The 21,858-nt window shown below is 46.0% G+C and overlaps 1 protein-coding gene across 1 annotated transcript in view; it reads left to right on the top strand.

Moving 5' to 3' along the window:
* The window catches only part of TRPM2 (transient receptor potential cation channel subfamily M member 2), a 1,289,439-nt gene that overhangs the window by 69,707 nt on the left and 1,197,874 nt on the right, over nucleotides 1–21,858 (top strand). The gene's annotated exons all lie outside the window — the stretch shown is intronic.

Raw genomic sequence — 21,858 nt, 5'->3', positions numbered from 1 at the left:
TGGCACCTGGCTGCCCTGACGTCCCTAGACGGGTTCCTCACCCGTACGCCAATCACGTGCCTAAAACCCTGGCTTTCCCTAAGATGAGCCCTAGATAGTGAACAGGGCGGTGGGAACACTAGTCCGCACCACTAGCTCTAAAGGAAAACACCAAGGGGAGGACAGACTCAACATATAATCCCAGGTGGGCGACAACAGGAGACAACAAAAAGCCCAACAGGGATCCGGAGGGTAGCACTCTGGAACAACAACCAGGATTCACAGCTCCAGTGGGTCAGTATAGAAGTCCAGGCAGGAAGCTCTATAACTGGCAACTAGAGAAGTGTGAGAGGAGAATATAAGGAGGTTGGTAGTGGCAGACAAGAAACAGCTGAGGAGGAGAAGCTACGGATCCCTGAGTGAGACAAAAAGGATAGCAAGGCAAACACAGAAAACAATCACTAAGAAACAACGTGATCTTTAGACATAGAGCGCGCAGCCACCCGCTGCGACTTCCTGACCCCGGATATAACTGAGTCAGACGTGGCTCTTGAGACCCTCGTGACACCTAGGCTAAATGCGCGGGGGGGGTCCCGTGACCCCTCCCATGTCGGTGATCGCAACAAACCGCAGGTCAATTCAGACCTGCGGTTTGATGCGCTTTTTGCCGTTTCTGATCGGAAACTTTATAATGCCCAAAATATATATGTTTTTCCTCCCCCTGCACCCCTGAATGATATTATGTGGGCGGGTGGTGCAGGGTTGCGGGCGGTGCGGGAGGCGGGCGGTGCGGCAGGCGGGATCGCGATCCCCCGCCCGTCTCCCCTTGAATAATCGTTGGACCGCTGTATGGAAAAGGTTAACAGCGCAGGGAGCTCCCTCCCTCTCCGATCGGGGGGCTGCTGCGATCGGGGAGAGAGCCCCCAGGCAGCCCCCCGAAGCCCCGTCCTCACCCTTCCCCGTCTGCGAAGTTGTGGCAGACGGGGAAGGTTCCCATGGCAACAGGACGCCTGTTCAGGCGTCCTGCTGTCCATGGTGCTGAACAGATCTATGCTAAAAGCATAGATCTGTTCAGTGTAAGTAAAATATAGTACAGTACTATATATTGTACTGTACTGTATTATACAGACATCAGACCCACTGGATCTTCAAGAAAGTGAAAAAAAACAGTGAAAAAAATGTAAAAATCAAAAAACACATTTATCACTGATTAAAAATGAAAAAAATAAAATTCCCTGCACATGTTTAGTATCGCTGCGTCCGTAACGACCTTATCTATAAAATGGTCATTTTACTTTACCCGAACGGTGAACACCATAAAAATAAAAAATGAAAAACTATGATGAAATTGAAATTTTGCCCACCTTACTTCCCAAAAAAAGGTAATAAAAGTGATCAAAAAAGTCGCATGTACGCCAAAATTGTAAAAATAAAACCGTCATCTCATCCCGCAAAAAAATGAGACCCTACTTAAGATAATCGCCCAAAAACTGAAAAAAAAATTTTTGTTTCAAAAATGAAATCATTGTGTAAAACTTACATAAATAAAAAAAAGTATACATATTAGGTATTGCCGCGTCCGTATCGACCGGGTCTATAAAAATATCACATGACTAGGGATGAGCGAACTCGAACTGTATAGTTCGGGTTCGTACCGACACGGACCCGAACCCGGACATTTTCGTAAAAGTCCGGGTTCGGGTTCGGTGTTCGTCGCTTTCTTGGCGCTTTTTGAAAGGCTGCAAAGCAGCCAATCAACAAGCGTCATACTACTTGCCCCAAGAGGCCATCACAGCCATGCCTACTATTTGGCATGGCTGTGATTGGCCAGAGCACCATGTGACCCAGCCTCTATTTAAGCTGGAGTCACATAGCGCTGCCCGTCACTCTGCTCTGATTAGCGTAGGGAGAGGTTGCGGCTGCGACAGTAGGGCGAGATTAGGCTGATTAACTCCTCCAAAAGACTTGATTAATTGATCGATCTGCAGCTGTGGATCATTGAGCTGCTGATACTCAATTGCTCACTGTTTTTAGGCTGCCCAGACCGTTTGTCAGTCACTTTTTTCTGGGGTGATCGGCGGCCATTTTGTGTCTTGTGGTGCGCCAGCACAAGCTGCGACCAAGTGCATTTAACCCTCAATGGTGTGGTTGTTTTTTGGCTAAAGCCTACATTAGGGTGAAGCTGTCACACCAAGTGCATTTAAACAGCAATAGTCTGTTTATTTTTTGGCCATATACTACATCAGGGGCAAGCTGCGCCTGTCACCAAGTCCATTTAACCCTTAATGGTGTGGTTGTTTTTTGGCTAAAGCCTACATCAGGGTGAAGCTGTCACACCAAGTGCATTTATTCAGCAATAGTCTGTTTATTTTTTGGCCATATACTACATCAGGGGCAAGCTGCGCCTGTCACCAAGTGCATTTAACCCTCAGTAGTGTGGTTGGTCAAGCTGTCACACAAAGTGCATTTAATTTAGCAATTTCCTAATTTAGTGGTTTCTGCTGTATCAGGCTTACTTTAAATACATCCCTAAAAGGGTATATCAGAATCAAGGTGCTGATAGGGTCATTCAGAATAACTTCACACACACGCTACTGTGCATTTCCAAGTCTAATTCTGTCAGTAAATCTATACCTGTCACCCAGCGCCTAAATACTAGGCCTCAAATTTATATTCATCTGAATTTGAATACAATACATTGGGCCAAATAATATTTTTGTTGTTGTGGTGAACGATAACAATGAGGAAAACATCTAGTAAGGGACGCGGACGTGGACATGGTCGTGGTGGTATTAGTGGACCCTCTGGTGCTGGGAGAGGACATGGCCGTTCTGCCACATCCACACGTCCTAGTGTACCAACTACCTCAGGTCCCAGTAGCCGCCAGAATTTACAGCGATATATGGTGGGGCCCAATGCCGTTCTAAGGATGGTAAGGCCTGAGCAGGTACAGGCATTAGTCAATTGGGTGGCCGACAGTGGATCCAGCACGTTCACATTATCTCCCACCCAGTCTTCTGCAGAAAGCGCACAGATGGCGCCTGAAAACCAAGCCCATCAGTCTGTCACATCACCCCCATGCATACCATGGAAACTGTCTGAGCTTCAAGTTATGCAGCAGTCTCTTATGCTGTTTGAAGACTCCACTGGCAGGGTTTCCCAAGGGCATCCACCTAGCCCTTCCCCAGCGGTGAAAGACATAGAATGCACTGACGCACAACCACTTATGTTTCCTGATGATGAGGACATGGGAATACCACCTCAGCATGTCTCTGATGATGACGAAACACAGGTGCCAACTGCTGCGTCTTTCTGCAGTGTGCAGACTGAACAGGAGGTCAGGGATCAAGACTGGGTGGAAGACGATGCAGGGGACGATGAGGTCCTAGACCCCACATGGAATGAAGGTCGTGCCACTGACTTTCACAGTTCGGAGGAAGAGGCAGTGGTGAGACCGAGCCAACAGCGTAGCAAAAGAGGGAGCAGTGGGCAAAAGCAGAACACCCGCCGCCAAGAGACTCCGCCTGCTACTGACCGCCGCCATCTGGGACCGAGCACCCCAAAGGCAGCTTCAAGGAGTTCCCTGGCATGGCGCTTCTTCAAACAATGTGCTGACGACAAGACCCGAGTGGTTTGCACGCTATGCCATCAGATCCTGAAGCGAGGCATTAACGTTCTGAACCTTAGCACAACCTGCATGACCAGGCACCTGCATGCAAAGCATGAACTGCAGTGGCGTAAACACCTTAAAACCAAGGAAGTCACTCAGGCTCCCCCTGCTACCTCTTCTGCTGCTGCCGCCTCGGCCTCTTCTGCTGCTGCCACCTCGGCCTCTTCCTCTGCCTCTGGAGGAACGTTGGCACCTGCCTCCCAGCAAACAGGGGATGTACCACCAACACCACCACCTCCGTCACCAAGCATCTCAACCATGTCACACGGCAGCGTTCAGCTCTCCATCTCACAAACATTTGAGAGAAAGCGTAAATTCCCACCTAGCCACCCTCGATCCCTGGCCCTGAATGCCAGCATTTCTAAACTACTGGCCTATGAAATGCTGTCATTTAGGCTGGTGGACACAGACAGCTTCAAACAGCTCATGTCGCTTGCTGTCCCACAGTATGTTGTTCCCAGCCGGCACTACTTCTCCAAGAGAGCCGTGCCTTCCCTGCACAACCAAGTATCTGATAAAATCAAGTGTGCACTGCGCAACGCCATCTGTGGCAAGGTCCACCTAACCACAGATACGTGGACCAGTAAGCAGGGCCAGGGACGCTATATCTCCCTAACTGCACACTGGGTAAATGTAGTGGCAGCTGGGCCCCAGGCGGAGAGCTGTTTGGCGCACGTCCTTCCGCCGCCAAGGATCACAGGGCAACATTCTTTGCCTCCTGTTGCCACCTCCTCCTACTCGGCTTCCTCCTCCTCTTCTTCCACCTGCTCATCCAGTCAGTCACACACCTTCACCACCAACTTCAGCACAGCCCGGGGTAAACGTCAGCAGGCCATTCTGAAACTCATATGTTTGGGGGACAGGCCCCACACCGCACAGGAGTTGTGGCAGGGTATAGAACAACAGACCGACGAGTGGTTGCTGCCGGTGAGCCTCAAGCCCGGCCTGGTGGTGTGTGATAATGGGCGAATTAGTATAAGGACATAGAATTAGTATAAGGACATAGATAATGCAATCTTACACTAGCCGAAATCCAATCGCTGGGCGCAGGCGCAGTTTACCTCTGAGACTGAGGAGCAGCGATCCGGAGCATGCGCGATAGAAGGTAAATGATATCAGGAAGGGACGAAGTCTAGCGCATGCGCAGAAGTGTCCGATGGAGCGTCCATGGTAGCATAGGAACGGCGCATGCGCACGTGCGGATAAAGTTCTAAGGAGGCACGGCTGCATATCCCGGTATGGCGCATGCGCGACGCACCCCGATGACGCCCTTTGGCCGCCACGGACCATGAGAGCAGAGCCCGGTCCAATAGGAAGGTCCTTCCGGGTGACGTGTATACACACTTAGTTAGGTAAGGGTTTTTGACTGGTCTAAAACGATCGCTAAGCAATCCAGAAGTTTTAAATGCCCTGGCCCCGCCCCCAATTTTCAGTACCTGTGCTGTTTTCCCCTGAAGAAGCCGAATAGCTCGGCGAAACATGTAGGGAAGCAGGTCTTTAGCTTTTAGACAGGTGGGGTAGATTCAGACATATAACCAATTATTAAAGTATCAGAGTGCGGTTTCCCCCCCCCCCCCCCCCCCCCCGGGGAGGACATGAATGCACATGTGAAACACGCATCAGCAGCAGATTCATTCACCTTGGAATCTACCCAGACCTGATAGATTTAAATGTTTGTCCCTAAGTGTATATCATACATTTGTGTAATCTAAGGATTTCAATAAAGAATCATTATAAGATTTAGTTTAAGTTATATCATCAGAGAGGTTGCAGACACACGCTTCAGGTCCAAGAGACCATTTAAATATTTCTGATAATGGGCGAAATCTCGTTGCAGCTCTGGGACTAGCCGGTTTGACGCACATCCCTTGCTTGGTGCATGTGCTGAATTTGGTGGTGCAGAAGTTCATTCACAACTACCCCGACATGTCAGAGCTGCTGCATAAAGTGCGGGCCGTCTGTTCGCGCTTCCGGCGTTCACATCCTGCTGCTGCTCGCCTGTCTGCGCTACAGCGAAACTTCGGCCTTCCCGCTCACCGCCTCATATGCGGCGTGCCCACCAGGTGGAACTCCACCTTGCACATGCTGGACAGACTGTGCGAGCAGCAGCAGGCCATAGTGGAGTTTCAGCTGCAGCACGCACGGGTCAGTCGCACTACAGAACAGCACCACTTCACCACCAATGACTGGGCCTCCATGCGAGACCTGTGTGCCCTGTTGCGCTGTTTCGAGTACTCCACCAACATGGCCAGTGGCGATGACGCCGTTATCAGCATTACAATACCACTTCTATGTCTCCTTGAGAAAACACTTAGGGCAATGATGGAAGAGGAGGTGGCCCAGGAGGAGGATGAGGAGGAAGAGGGGTCATTTTTAGCACTTTCAGGCCAGTCTCTTCGAAGTTACTCAGAGGGAGGTTTTTTGCAACAGCAGAGGCCAGGTACAAATGTGGCCAGCCAGGGCCCACTACTGGAGGACGAGGATGAGGAGGAGGTGAAGGAGGATGAGGATGAAGCATGGTCACAGCGGGGTGGCACCCAACGCAGCTCGGGCCCATCACTGGTGCGTGGCTGGGGCGAAAGGCAGGACGATGACGATACGCCTCCCACAGAGGACAGCTTGTCCTTACCCCTGGGCAGCCTGGCACACATGAGCGACTACATGCTGCAGTGCCTGCGCAACGACAGCAGAGTTGCCCACATTTTAACGTGTGCGGACTACTGGTTTGCCACCCTGCTGGATCCACGGTACAAAGACAATGTGCCCACCTTACTTTCTGCACTGGAGCGTGATAGGAAGATGCGCGAGTACAAGCGCACGTTGGTAGACGCGCTACTGAGAGCATTCCCAAATGTCACAGGGGAACAAGTGGAAGCCCAAGGCCAAGGCAGAGGAGGAGCAAGAGGTCGCCAAGGCAGCTGTGTCACGGCCAGCTCCTCTGAGGGCAGGGTTAGCATGGCAGAGATGTGGAAAAGTTTTGTCAACACGCCACAGCTAACTGCACCACCACCTGATACGCAACGTGTTAGCAGAAGGCAACATTTCACTAACATGGTGGAACCGTACGTGTGCACACCCCTCCACGTACTGACTGATGGTTCGGCCCCATTCAACTTCTGGGTCTCCAAATTGTCCAGGTGGCCAGAGCTTGCCTTTTATGCCTTGGAGGTGCTGGCCTGCCCGGCGGCCAGTGTTTTGTCTGAACGTGTATTCAGCACGGCAGGGGGCGTCATTACAGACAAATGCAGCCGCCTGTCTACAGCCAATGTGGACAAGCTGACGTTCATAAAAATTAACCAGGCATGGATCCCACAGGTCCTGTCCATCCCTTGTGCAGATTAGACATTAACTACCTCCCCTTAACCATATATTATTGTACTCCAGGGCACTTCCTCATTCAATCCTATTTTTATTTTCATTTTACCATTCTATTGTGAGGCTACCCAAAGTTGAATGAACCTCTCCTCTGTCTGGGTGCCGGGGCCTAAATATATGCCAATGGACTGTTCCAATGTTGGGTGACGTGAAGCCTGATTCTCTGCTATGATATGCAGACTGATTCTCTGCTGACATGAAGCCAGATCCTCTGTTACGGGACCTCTCTCCTCTGCCTGGGTGCTGGGCCTAAATATATGCCAATGGACTGTTGCAGTGGTGGCTGACGTGAAGCCTGATTCTCTGCTATGACATGCAGACTGATTCTCTGCTGACATGAAGCCAGATCCTCTGTTACGGGACCTCTCTCCTCTGCCTGGGTGCTGGGCCTAAATATATGCCAATGGACTGTTGCAGTGGTGGCTGACGTGAAGCCTGATTCTCTGCTATGACATGCAGACTGATTCTCTGCTGACATGAAGCCAGATCCTCTGTTACGGGACCTCTCTCCTCTGCCTGGGTGCCGGGGCTTAAATATCTGAGAATGGACTGTTCCAGTGGTGGGTGAAGTGAAGCCAGATTCTCTGCTATGGGACCTCTCTCCAATTGATTTTGGTTAATTTTTATTTATTTAATTTTTATTTTAATTCATTTCCCTATCCACATTTGTTTGCAGGGGATTTACCTACATGTTGCAGCCCTCTAGCCCTTTTACAGCCTTTTTAGTGCCGAAAAGTTCGGGTCCCCATTGACTTCAATGGGGTTCGGGACGAAGTTCGGATCGGGTTCGGATCCCGAACCCGAACATTTTCGGGAAGTTCGGCCGAACTTCTCGAACCCGAACATCCAGGTGTTCGCTCAACTCTACACATGACCTAACCCCTCAGGTGACCACCGCAAAAAAATAAAAATAAAAACGGTGTAAAAAAAGCAATTTTCACATCACAAAAAGTGTAATAACAAGCGATCAAAAAATCATATGCACCCCAAAATAGTGCGAATCAAACCATCATCTCATCCTGCAAAAAATGAGACCCTACTTAAGATAATCGCCCAAAAACTGAAAAAACTATGTCTCTTAGACTATGGAGAAACTAAAACTTTTTTGTTTTAAAAATGAAATCATTGTGTAAAACTTACATAAATAAAAAAAAATTGTATACATATTAGGTATTGTCGCGTCCGTGACAACCTGCTCTATAAAAATACCACATAATCTAACCTGTCAGATGAATGTTGTAAATAACAAAAAAAAACTGTGCCAAAAAGGTATTTCTTGTTACCTTGCCGCACAAAAAGTGTAATATAGAGCAACTAAAAATCATATGTTACTTAAACTAGTACCAACAAAACTGCCACCCTATCCCGTAGTTTCTAAAATGGGGTCACTTTTTTAGAGTTTCTACTCTAGAGGTGCATCAGGGGGGCTTCAAATGGGACATGGTGTAAAAAACAAACAGTCCAGCAAAATCTGCCTTCCAAAAACCGTATAGCATTCCATTCCTTCTGCGCCCTGCCGTGTGCCCGTACAGCAGTTTACGACCACATATGGGGTGTTTCTGTAAACTATAGAATTAGGGCCATAAATAATGAGTTTTGTTTGGCTGTTTACCCTTGCTTTGTAACTGGAAAAAAAATATTAAAATGGAAAATCTGCCAAAAAAGTGAAATTTGGAAATCGTATCTCTATTTTCCATTAAATCTTGTGCAACACCTAAAGGGTTAAAAACGTGTGTAAAATCAGTTTTGAATACCTTGAGGGGTGTAGTTTCTTAGATGGGGTCACTTTTATGGAGTTTCTACTCTAGGGTTCATCAGGGGGGGCTTCAAATGGGACATGGTGTCAAAAAAACAGTCCAGCAAAACCTGCCTTTCAAAAACCATATGGCGCACCTTTCCCTCTACGCCCTACTGTGTGGCCGTACAGTAGTTTACGGCCACATATGGGGTGTTTCTGTAAACGGCAGAGTCAGGGCAATAAAGATACAGTCTTGTTTGGCTGTTAACCCTTGCTTTGTTAGTGGAAAAAATTGGTTAAAATTGAAAATTAGGCAAAAAAATGACATTCTCAAATTTCATCCCCATTTGCCAATAACTCTTGTGCAACACCTAAAGGGTTAAAGAAGTTTGTAAAATCAGTTTTGAATACCTTGAGGGGTGTAGTTTATAGAATGGGGTCATTTTTGGGTGGTTTCTATTATGTAAGCCTCGCAAAGTGACTTCAGAGCTGTAGTGGTCCCTAAAAATTGGGTTTTTGTAAATTTCTGAAAAATTTCAAGATTTGCTTCTAAACTTCTAAGCCTTGTAACATCCCCAAAAAATAAAATATCATTCCCAAAATAATTTAAACATGAAGTAGACAAATGGGGAATGTAAAGTCATCAACATTTTTAGGGGTATTACTATGTATTACAGAAGTAGAGAAACTGAAACTTTGAAATTTGCAAATTTTTTTGACTTCATTTTACCAGTGTCATGAAGTACAATATGTGACGAAAAAACAATCTCAGAACGGCCTGGATAAGTCAAAGCATTTTAAAGTTATCAGCACTTAAAGTGACACTGGTCAGATTTGCAAAAAATTACCTGGTCCTAAGGTGTAAAAAGGCTGTGTCCCTAAGGGGTTAAAGCTTTACTACAGCAGTGAAGAAAAATAGCTGGGTTGTTATGGAAACCTGGTATAAAGCTGTGTGTGTGGAGACTGGAGGACCTGCGAGCTTCTATTGGCTGATAATGTGACCAAGCTTCTATTGGCTAATGCATTTTTTGGGAATATTTCAGGAACGGTACATCCTAGACATCTGAGACCTGGTCTAAAACCTTCCTGGACACCTAATGTACCTATTTGCCAAATTTCGTGATTGTAAATGCGACGGTGCGGATTTCTTTAGCGGACATGCACACACACACACACATACAATCAGCTTTATATATTAGATTTCTAACTTGTCATCTTGTGGTACCCTGAAGATTTATTCTAAAATATCATTTGACTGCAGATAAAGAGTTGCAATGAAATGTATGACAGATTAAAGGGGTTACCGTATCTAATTTCAGCAAAAACTGGGCAGAGGTTGAGAAATGAAATAAAATAATAGAAGCTGGACATGTGCATAGCGATATGGGAAGCATGGGAGGCGGCTGCTTTGGGTCCCAAACTCAGAAGGGGCCCACCTAGGATGAGGACTAAAAGATTGTCAGGGCCCCCTCAACAGTATTATACAATTACATTATATACAGTGACTTTATATACAGTATATACGTGTAGGAAATAGACAGAGCTGCTGTTGGCCCTCGTCTGAGAGGGTGATCATGATTAGCCACAAGAGTGAGAGTTGCACAGGAGTAGGGGACTGAGAAGAATTTGCTGGGGGAGGGGGGCCGTAAAAAAAATTTCTTTGGGGCCAAGTAATTTCTAGTTGCGCTACTAAAGCAGCACTACTACCTTATTAGCTCTAGCTCCACAGCTTTGATTCTTCCTGCCATGTTTTGCTTACCTGGTAGTAGCGATTTGTCACGTTGACCATCACCCTTGGGACGTATGCACACAACCGTCACGGACAGGCTTTACTTATAACTGCCTATACTTGTTCGCAAAGTGCAGACAAGAAAGGGACACGTTATATATATTTTTTGCGGGGCCACAGAGCAATGGCTGCGGACAGAAAGCGGAGTGCGGTTCGCATCTTATGCAGCCCCGATGAAGTGAATGGATCCGCATCCGAGCTGCCAAAACGGCGGCTCGGATGAGGACTAAAACAACGGCCGTGTGCATGAGGCCTTAGGCTGATGACTGCAGCGTTTATATGTTGTTGACCAAAAGAGACACCAAAAAAGAACGAGGATGTTTTATGATATGATTTTATTCAATACAGTTACACAATCAATAGAAGTAGAGTAAAAAGGGACAGGACATGAATACTGAGCCCCTATTGGGGCTCAACAATGTGGAGAATCACACTCAAGGTAAGTTGCACCACAAACAGTTAAATGTGCAACAATTGTACAGGGACTAAAGACACTGGAGTGGTTAGGGGTACCAATGCTTATCCCCACAATATATAACCTAACATCTGATCTGTCTCAGCGTCCCACATGTGAACACTGTAGGGCGATAGGACCACGGCTGTGTACTGATATAACTGATGGCTGCTATAAACATAACAGGTACCGCCCGTCCAACCCACACAAAGTATCACGTTACATACCCATCTTGCTGCTGTTCACTGGTGAGAGCAAATCCCCAAGCACCTCAACCTCTACGTGTTTCGCCATGTAGGCTTCGTCAAGAGGTAACAAAAGAGAAACAATATAAAATATTGCAATTTGATACCTTTTAATGGCTAGTTAAAATACATGATGTTATAAGGCAAGCTTTCATGACTCGTTTTTTTTTTTTTTTCCTCTAAAGGGAACCTGTCACCAGTTTTATTGTGTCCTAACTAAGGCCAACATAAATAAGTGACTGATTCTCTTAGCAAAATGCTGGGTCACTTTCTATAATTGACCCAGTCAATCTGCCAACATCTTGTATTGAAAAGCTTCAGCTGATAATGATGAGTCGTGAATATTCATGAGCTCCTGACTCTCCCCGCCCACCTGCTACTGAATGACAGTTATTTTCCATATGAATCAGCAGCAGGTGGGCAGGGGAGTGGCTATATCTCTGAATTAAATATACGCTGGACTCCAATCAGCTCATTAGCATGCGGCATCTTTGTGTGTATATTATGAGGTAACCATCTGTCACACCAGTAAGTGAATACATCTAAGGCACTTTTTAGTAGTTACTGATTGCATATAATTAGTTAGATTATAATCAAATATCCACATGACAGGTTCCCTTTAAAAGCTTGCCTTATAACATCATTTATTTTAGTCAGTCATTAAAAGGTATTACATTACAATATTTTATATTGTTTCTCTTTTGGAGAGCATCAAGGACCTTTCACCACTCCTGATGTGCCTGTTTTAATATCTACTAGCATTCCCCATGTAATAACAATTCTGGAGACTCAATTCTTATGGCTCTGATATGTCATTCCTTTATTATTTCTACTAAAAAGAAACTTTTCGGCACTAAAAAGGCTGTTCTCACAGCTCTGTGTCTCCACCCCTGTGATGATGTCACTTAGAGTTTGGAGGTGTTCTCACTGTTCTGTCTCTCCGCCCCTGTGATGAGGTCTTTACTCCCAGCTGTTCCTCCTGCGTTTGATTTCCCTGCCTTTAAATCACCCCTCCTCCTATTGCAGGGCGTGGATTATATTTCTCTTTTCAGTTGTAGCTCTGCCTTGAGTATCTTCACTTGTTAAGCTATTAGTTCTCTGGACCTCTGTTCTGTTGCTGCAAGCACTCCGGATATTGCCAGCGGCCCTTGGATCCGTCTTCTCTGCGGCTGCAGCTCCATCAGCTAAGTGTGCAGACTTTGTTGTGTACCTGGTGATTTTTTGACTGGATCTGAGGTGGCCACGGTTCCCTCCATATTCTGAGCAGGGCATCGGTGGCCGTGCCCCTTCCACTATTGTAGGGGTTACAGGGCTCATCAGTCTTAGGCACGCGGGCATGCCTCGTTCCACCACATGGATCCGGGCATGTGCTTTAGCAGCATAGGGAGAGTGTTGAGGGTCTGACAGGGGTCACCCTTTCTCTTCCCTAGTTTGGGTCCGGTCAGTAGCTCTTTTTACTGTGCATGCTCTTGTTATATAAAGTAGGGCGGTGGCTCACTGTGGACGAAACTCAGGAACAGGTGCTACTAGCCCAAAATGAGGGACACCCACCCTCTGGAGCAAAATAGATTCAAAAAGTTAAAGTGATGGGCGAGCACACTTCATTTGGATCATAAAATAAAATTTAATTAAATCACAATGTTCAAACGTATCGGTCCAATTCAATAAAATACAATAAAATAAAATACACTGTTAATAACAATTCATTCATGCACAGATGAGGATAATACAAAGGGCAATTGAGTCATATACCCTATACCTCTGGTATAGCCAGAGTGCTAAACAGCATTAATGTCTTATCCGATCCACAGATGTTAAAATAGCGTTAATCCAGCATCAACTATCGATGATTATATAAAGGTATACAGGACAGTTCAGTCTCTGGTCAACTGGATAGCTTAGATTGATTCAGAAAACGCATGTAAAATCGTTGGGTGCAGATCTTATGCACCTATTAGTGTGGTAGTCGACAGTCCCGTAGCTAGTGTATTAACTTGGCTTTTGAGTTAAATAACTCCTTACCTCCCTCGTTGTATGCGGTGGTTTCTGATCGCTTTCAAACGTGAGTCGGGCAGCGCGGGATGCTTCCGGCGTCTTACTCAGCTGCAGCTGGCTTACCCGAAGTCTCACGAGATTTCCAAGCGTGATTACCGTCTTCGAGGGAATACAGTATGCCTTTGGTATCGTCGCAATAAATATCACAGTCCTGTGATCAAGTTGTATAGCATGGCCATGCTTAAGGTACTTTTCTTACAGGTGTGCGATCCAGCCCAAACGCGTTTCGGGAACACTCTTTCCCTTCATCAGTGGGGAAAAGAGTGTTCTGATGAAGGGAAAGAGTGTTCCCGAAACGCGTTTGGGCTGGATCGCACACCTGTAAGAAAAGTACCTTAAGCATGGCCATGCTATACAACTTGATCACAGGACTGTGATATTTATTGCGACGATACCAAAGGCATACTGTATTCCCTCGAAGACGGTAATCACGCTTGGAAATCTCGTGAGACTTCGGGTAAGCCAGCTGCAGCTGAGTAAGACGCCGGAAGCATCCCGCGCTGCCCGACTCACGTTTGAAAGCGATCAGAAACCACCGCATACAACGAGGGAGGTAAGGAGTTATTTAACTCAAAAGCCAAGTTAATACACTAGCTACGGGACTGTCGACTACCACACTAATAGGTGCATAAGATCTGCACCCAACGATTTTACATGCGTTTTCTGAATCAATCTAAGCTATCCAGTTGACCAGAGACTGAACTGTCCTGTATACCTTTATATAATCATCGATAGTTGATGCTGGATTAACGCTATTTTAACATCTGTGGATCGGATAAGACATTAATGCTGTTTAGCACTCTGGCTATACCAGAGGTATAGGGTATATGACTCAATTGCCCTTTGTATTATCCTCATCTGTGCATGAATGAATTGTTATTAACAGTGTATTTTACTTTATTGTATTTTATTGAATTGGACCGATACGTTTGAACATTGTGATTTAATTAAATTTTATTTTATGATCCAAATGAAGTGTGCTCGCCCATCACTTTAACTTTTTGAATCTATCATGCTCTTGTTACCCTTAAACAGCCGTGACAGGCGGCGCTTCAAAGCGGCAGTTGGGGAGGCTGGCTGGGCGCAAGAGAGGTGAAACGCCGCCCCTTGGGCAGATTGAAGACCGTTGGAGCAGGTTATAAAACTTAAGTTTACTGTATGTATAATGTGGACAGGGGGGATACTTAGATGATTGTAATACCCATTATAAGACCTGTACTGCCATATATATACCTCAATATGCTTATTGGCCCTGTCAGTGTCCCTTTAAAAAGGCTTAATTTTAACACGATGGATCAAATTAATGAATTTATTAAACTAATATTCAGACAGTTCTTGGGCAGAAGCTGCTGCTAACAGTGTTTGGCTATTTCCCCTCTTCATAATAGGTATGCAGGCTATTTAAGGGCGGCTTTGCACTCGCATTAGGGTACTCCATTATAGGTTCCTGTCGACAGGACTTTGTTTTCCGTCCTGCATAACGGAAACCAGATGGATCTGTTATGCTTTCCCATAGACTTCTATTATGACAAATAAAAACTGATTGCATCTTAAAGCCTTCTGTTTTCCATTCTGTCTCATGAATTCCATTCTATTCCATTAAAACGGAGCCTATAACGGAATACCCTAATGCAAGTGAGAATCCGCCATAAAGTGTATGGCAGGCTTTGAATTAATTAACATCTACAGAAAAAAAGCCATACACTGTATAAAATAAACAAATCTTTATTATATCTGTTAATGTGGTAAATGCTTATATCATAATTAATCCCTTGGCTACCTCCGCAGTACATGTAAAAGATGTTAAAGCTGGCACCCACTTCCCTGTACAGCGGGGACTATAGCAGCCGGGTTTCTGCTGTTTCAAACAGCCGAGACCTAGAGCGGATGTAAACCTAAAAAATAACTTGGTCAAATGTGACCACAGCATCTGAGCAGTGCAGGCGCTGGAGTGCACATCTGAGATTGGGGAAGCTGTTACGTTAGAGTAATAGGCCGAAGCCTGCAGCAGGTTTCGATAGCGGTCACTGGAATATACCAATACAGGTCAGCAGGTGGAAGCACTGTATTGGTATATAGTAAATGGTGTGTTCTATGATGGCTATATGGGCCAGTTATAGTCACCTAGGGAGACTTAAAAAAAAAAATTAAAAAATTAATAAAATACATAAGTTCAAATCACCCTCCTTTCCCCAAAGTCAAAATAAATAAACAATATAATCACCCTCCTTTTCCCAAAACCAAAATAAATAAACAATAATACATATAGGCGTAATCACATCCAAAAATGCCTGTACTTTTAAAATATAACAATATTTAACCCATACGATGTACAAAGTAATGCAAAAAAAATGTAAATGGTCAATTCACCATTTTTTCACTTCATCACCGCCAATAAAAAATGATCAAAAAGTCACACCCACTTCAAAATGGTATTACTGAAAAGTACAGTTTGCCCTGCAAAAATGTGCTCTCATACAGCTCTGTACACATAACTACAAAAATGTTATAGAGGTCAGAATATGGCAATGAAAAAGAGAATTTCTATTTTTATTTTTCAAGGTGATTATTTTTTTTTTCAGTATTAAAACGCAAGAAAAATATACAAGTGTGTTATTGTGGTAATAGTACTGACCTGGATAATGAAGGCAACAGGTCAATTTTACCATTAAAAAAACACATAAAACTGTGGCATAATTGCATTTTTTCCAATTCCACTCCATTTGGATTTTTTCAAGCTCCCACTACTAGAGAGAAGCAAATTTCTCAAAAATTCACTAATCCATGAGTATTGCTAAAGCCCAAAAAAGCCAGGAGTGGATCCAAAACAGAGATGACACGTAAATGGAATATTTGCATGTCTTCTGTGTTTTGCACCCTCTCCTGCTTTTGGCTACCAAATCATAGGCCAATTCTGATGCAAAATAGGGAACATGTCATAAAGGCCTTACGTAGAGAGGATCCGTTGTGCGTCTCATTTTCTTTCCTTCTGACAGATCAGAAGAAGGGTCAAATAAATGATGATATCAATCAGGCCAAAAAGGCAAAATAGTGGCCCAGTCATGAAACGGGGAGGGTGGGAACAGCATGAGAAGCCCAGGGAGTGGTCAAGTGACATAGTGGGGAGGTGGCAGCAGAATGAGGAGACAACAGAATGGCCCAGTGACATATTGCTGAGGTGGCAGAAGCATGAGGAAACCACAGAGTAGTGATGTGGCAGCAGCATGAGGAAACCACAGAGTGGCCCAGTGACATAGTGTTGAGGTGCAGCAGCATGAGGAGACCACAGAGTGGTGTGGTGCTAGCAGCGTGAGGGGACCACAGAGTGAACCAGAGACATAGTGTTGATGTAGCAGCAGCATGAGGAGACCACAGAATAGCCCAGTGACATAGTGGTGAGGTGGCAGCAGCATGAGGAGACCACTGAGTAGTGAGGTGTCAGTAGCATGAGGAGACCACAGAGTGGCACAGTGACATAATGTGGAGGTGGCAGCAGCATGAGGAAAAAACAGAGTAGTGATGTGGCAGCAGCATGAGGAGACCACAGAGTGGCACAGTGACAGAGTGGGGAGGTGGGGGGGGCAATACAAGTACCAACTGAAGATGGTGGATGGCAGTAGGAGCACCTTACATCAGGTGTGGCATCAGGCGGGTGGCAACATTAGAATAGTAGCTGAAGAAGGTAGCCAGAAGAAACAGGTCTCTTTTGTCAAAGTGTAGGTGCGGCACCATGGATGATCCAGTTTGATGCATCAGGCACTGGTGTTTTAAAATCTTGGCTGATCCACACCTGATTCATCTTCACAGAGGTCAGTTTCTCCACATTTTGGGTGGACAGGCAAGTTCTCCTTGGAGTCACTATGGCCCCCGCCGCATTAAACACCCGCCCTGATTTTTGCCCAGGCAAACTTGGCCATTTGAGGCCACAAATCAAGTTTGGCTGCCCAGTAGTCCAGGGGATCTACGATGTGGGGTGGCAGGGAGCACTCAAAGTATGCCACAACTTTCTGGTTCAGGTTCTGCTCTATGTCTAGCTGCTGGTGAGGCAGGTGAAGAAAACTGCTCATCGGCAACTCTAGAATAAAGTTGCTGCTGATAGAGCTGGTACTGCTCCTGCCCCCCAGCAGCCATGGCAGTGGAACATAAGCACAGAGGGAGCCCCCGGGCAGACCTGCATGAGTATGGGCGATGGCGCAGATAGGCAGCGGCCAACTGACTACATAGGATGTCTCAATAGTAGTTCAGTTTGTCCTCCCTGTCAGCGGGTGTAAAAAAGGCCTCCATTTTGGACTGGTAAAGAGGGTACAAAATGGTGGAGAGCCAGTAGTCATCCCTCTTGCGAATGGGGACAACTAGGCTGTCACTACACAAGCAAGTGAGCATGCATCGGGCCATTTGCGCAAGTGACTCAATGGGACTTCCTGCCTCCATCTCCACTGCATACTGCCACAGTGTCTGGGTCCTCTGCCTCCTCTTCCTCATCGCCCTGTAGCTCCTCTAGCTGCTTCTGCTCATCCTCTCCAGTCAACTGTGTAGAAAAACCACTAATTTCTCTACACATTGCTTGTGTTAGAATGTCCTCCTCCTCTTCATCCTCTAGTTTAGCTCCCACAGGGCTCATGTGGCTTTGAGATACAGTCGCTATGTCTCCTGTCCCTGGCCACCCAGATTAAGCAGCATCTGTTCCAGGGCATGAATCAGTGGAATGACAGTGTTGATGCCATTGTCCTGGCAACTGACAAATAAAGTGGCCTCCCGAGCAAACGTCAGGTGTCACGCATGAGCTGCCACTGGCTAACATCAAAGTTAAACAGGGGAGTACCTTTGTCCGCCTGTATCATCAAGAAATAGTTTATGGCCTTTCTCTGTTCACATAATCGGTCCATTATATGGAGGGTGGGATTCCAACGGGTGGAAATGTTGCATATAAGCCTATGTTGGGAGATGCTGTTGTGCCGCTGCAGCTCAATGAGGGTGTGCTTTGTGGTGTACGAGTGGCTGAAGTGCATGCAAAGTTTTCTGGCCATTTTTCAGAAGATGGGGTGAAGACTTCAGGAACCGCTTTACAACCAGATTGAACATGTGTGCCATGCGGGTCACATGGCTCAGCCCTCCTTGATACAGCGCCAACACCATGTTCTTCCCGTTGTAGGTTACCAAGGTTACGAGAAAGCCAGGATTCTTGATAAGGAACACAGAGCAGTTTCTCCCCTGTGTGACTCCTTTCGCCCAGGCAACTAGGTGCAGATAGGTGTAACACCACCGTGTCCTGCATATGTGGTATGCTGGTGGGGCACTGAAAATTGTCCCTGCAGTGGAGGCTGAGGACATGGAGGATGAGGTGGCAGAGGTGGACATTATCGCAGGACCAACCGCGTGAGATCGTGGAGGCGGAAGTGGCGTCACCTGGCCAAGTTGCTGGTGTGGCTGGGCAGGAACCACATTTACCCAGTGGGCCGTGAAGGACATATATTGTCCTTGACTGTCGTTATAGCTCCACACGTCGGTGCTGTCATGCACTTTGGCAGACACCGACAGGCTCAATGACTGGCCCACCTTCTGTGCTACATGTGTGTGCAGGGCTGGTGCTGCCTTTTTGGCAAAGAAATGATGGCTTGGGACTCACCACCTCGGCTCAGCACAAGCCATCAGTTTTCAGAAAGGGGCAGAGTCCAGCACTTCGAAAGGGAGGGACTGCAGCACCAGCAACTTGGCCAGGAGCATGTTCAGCTTCTGTGCTGTTGGATGAGTGTACACATACTGTTGTCTCTTGGCAATCGCTTTGGTGATGGATTGCTGACTGAATGACTTACGAGGAGTAGGAAGAGCAGGAGCATCAGGAGATGGTGGGAAGGACAGACAGCTCCCTTCAGCTGAGGTGGTGGAGCCTTGACTGCATGAATTTGGGTGCGTTCCACTGGGTGATGTCAGATGAAACCAACGTCTAGAACATCAATAAGAGAGATACCTCATCTGTTACCCTTTCCTGAGCCTAGTCCACATTCTACGAACTAGAAAGACTAAAGCAGCCCCAGCTGAATAAGAAGGCTGATGCATCTAAGGAACGGAGTCATTATACACCTACCCTGGTCCATGCATTTTAGAATCTATGGAATGGTAAGAACCACCTACCTTATTTACCAATCCACCCTATACACCCTATTTAGGGTTACTTGTTATATGTTGGTAAGGTACTTTGTAGGTCCATTTGGGGCTGGAGTTTTCAATGGGAGTGTGTATTTTTCTCCTAGCTTTATTTATTGATTATATTAAAAGTTAAGTTTTACGAGTTACCACTGCCCCCCTTTTTATATTTTTGAGGACAGATGAGGGCACAGGGCCTGCTCCTGGGCCATGCCAACTAAGCATTGTGTCTGAAGAACCCACAGACTCTCTTGGCTGGGGGTGTCTTGCGACGAAGTATAAGACCAAATGAACCATTCAAGCACCACTGGGTTGACATGACCGATAGATGACACCAGGAGCTCAGGCCTCTCGCTGCAACTCCTGCTGCCACCCCCCTTCTGCTGCCTGCGACAGAAACTTTATGGCCACTGAGTGTTCCCTTTGAAGGGCCAGTCACTTAAATAATTCAATTAAAAGGAAATGAATATACCCTAAAAAAGCTGTAGAACAATGTAACTTGACCACAGAGCGGCAAATAATACATCCTTTTTTTTACACTTATACACCCCAAAAAAGGCTGTAGTACATCGTAACTGCACCGCAGAATGGCAAATTAGACCTCCTTTTTTACACTAATACACCCCAAAAGAAACTGTAGAAAAAATTAAATGCACAGCAGAATGGTTAATATGACGTACATATATTTCCTATAAATAAACCCTGCAACACAGCACTTGCACCCCAATAACAAATTAGGTTTGCTGGATTTACAGAAGTATCATCTAGTGCAAACCTAAAAGCAGCAGTATAATAGCAATTTGCATCCCCAATAAGTGCAACAAGGTGTAATAGAATTGCTCATATTACCTAGACTAGACACTCTCCTATTGCACCTTGTTCTCATTTTATAGCGTGGATGATGCCTCCCTACACCTTAAATAATCTTTCCCTAAACTTGCAAATCGTTTTTTCAGCACAATAAAGTCTTTTCTATCACTGTTCCTAGCGCCTGCTGACATCTCTCCCTGCCCTAAGTACACTGGAAAATGGCAGAATCCATAACGGCTGAGGCTATTTATAGGGCTATAATGTAGCGGGGTGGGCTCCCCAGGATACAGTGAAGTCACAGACAAGGAAAGCGACACTGACACCAGCTTAATATGTAAGAACAGAAACTTTACTTAGGCAAAAAGTAATAACACAAGCATAACCAAAACAATAAAAACATGCATAGAAAACGCTATATCCCGGACCCACAGTCACTGTCCCTGCCCACTGGACAGGCCTAGCCGATGGCGGACAAAGCAGAGTCTGCAGAGTCCATGCTGTGCCGCAGAACAGGACTGACCTAGCCGATGGCGGACACAGCAGAGCCTGAAAAGTCAATACTGCGCCACAGAACATTCCTGAACAACCTGGCAACCACACAACCCTAACTAGCTATCTAGTTTCAGGCCTAGGCTTAGTCTCTGTTTTTTAGGCGCCACTAGTATAAAGCATGGAGTAAACAGGTGTATTGACCTGTGTCCGTTCTGGACCCTAGGATGTCGCTTACCCAGGATGGCCATCAAGCTCTCAGCAACAGTACGGCCTTGCTTGATGATGAGGCTTTCTGTCTACACACAGGAACTGGTCTTCCTGGGACAACCTCTCTTTCAAAGAGCTGTATTCAGTAAGGAGACGACAGCTACTCTCCTTCCTTTGAGTGTCCATTCACTGCCGGACATCTGCAAGCCAGGATGGAATCGGATTCAGGCCCTCAGAGCACAATCCTTCCACCACCCTGGGTAAAATCAAAAGCGGGGCCCCAAATCTCATAATAATGTACCAATAGTCACATTTTGCGGCCCTCCCTCACAGATTTACATGCCATAAAGCCCCACACACAGATATGCACCCTCCTGGCCCCCAGAATACGCCTCATGCCCCTTTCCCTCACAGGAATGAGTTCCCCTTCTTAACAAAATGCTATAGTAACTGAGTCGGTCATCATACAGCATGTACCCCAGGACTGCACAGCACTAGACCCTTCCTCACCCGGCTGCTTGCATATGCTCCAGTGTTAGTGCAGAAAGAAAGCTCTGTCCTATACAAATTTGGTCATGTCGGGTCTTTGGAGATGGTGTCTGCTGTGCAACTAGGCACCTGCTACCAATGTCCACGATCTGCAGTAATGCTGACCTGGAAGTTTAACCACCCCTATTCCGTGGTCAAATATAAAATGATACTTCTGCTGTATAGGAATGCCTAATGCATGAGAAACTACTATGAGCTTTTTCTGCCACAGTTTAGCATTGAACTCTATAGCTCAGTGGTTAAGGTTTTTGCCTCTATTGTATGAAGTTGTGAGTTCAAATCCTGGCAGAAACATTTCAGAAATATAGGCTAAATTAGACTTAAATACACATGGTGTCCCCAAGCATACTC

This window comes from Bufo gargarizans, chromosome 8 (assembly GCF_014858855.1).
Source record: "Bufo gargarizans isolate SCDJY-AF-19 chromosome 8, ASM1485885v1, whole genome shotgun sequence".
Taxonomy (NCBI): Eukaryota; Metazoa; Chordata; class Amphibia; order Anura; family Bufonidae; genus Bufo; species Bufo gargarizans.
This window is presented reverse-complemented; position numbering and strand designations above follow the sequence as displayed.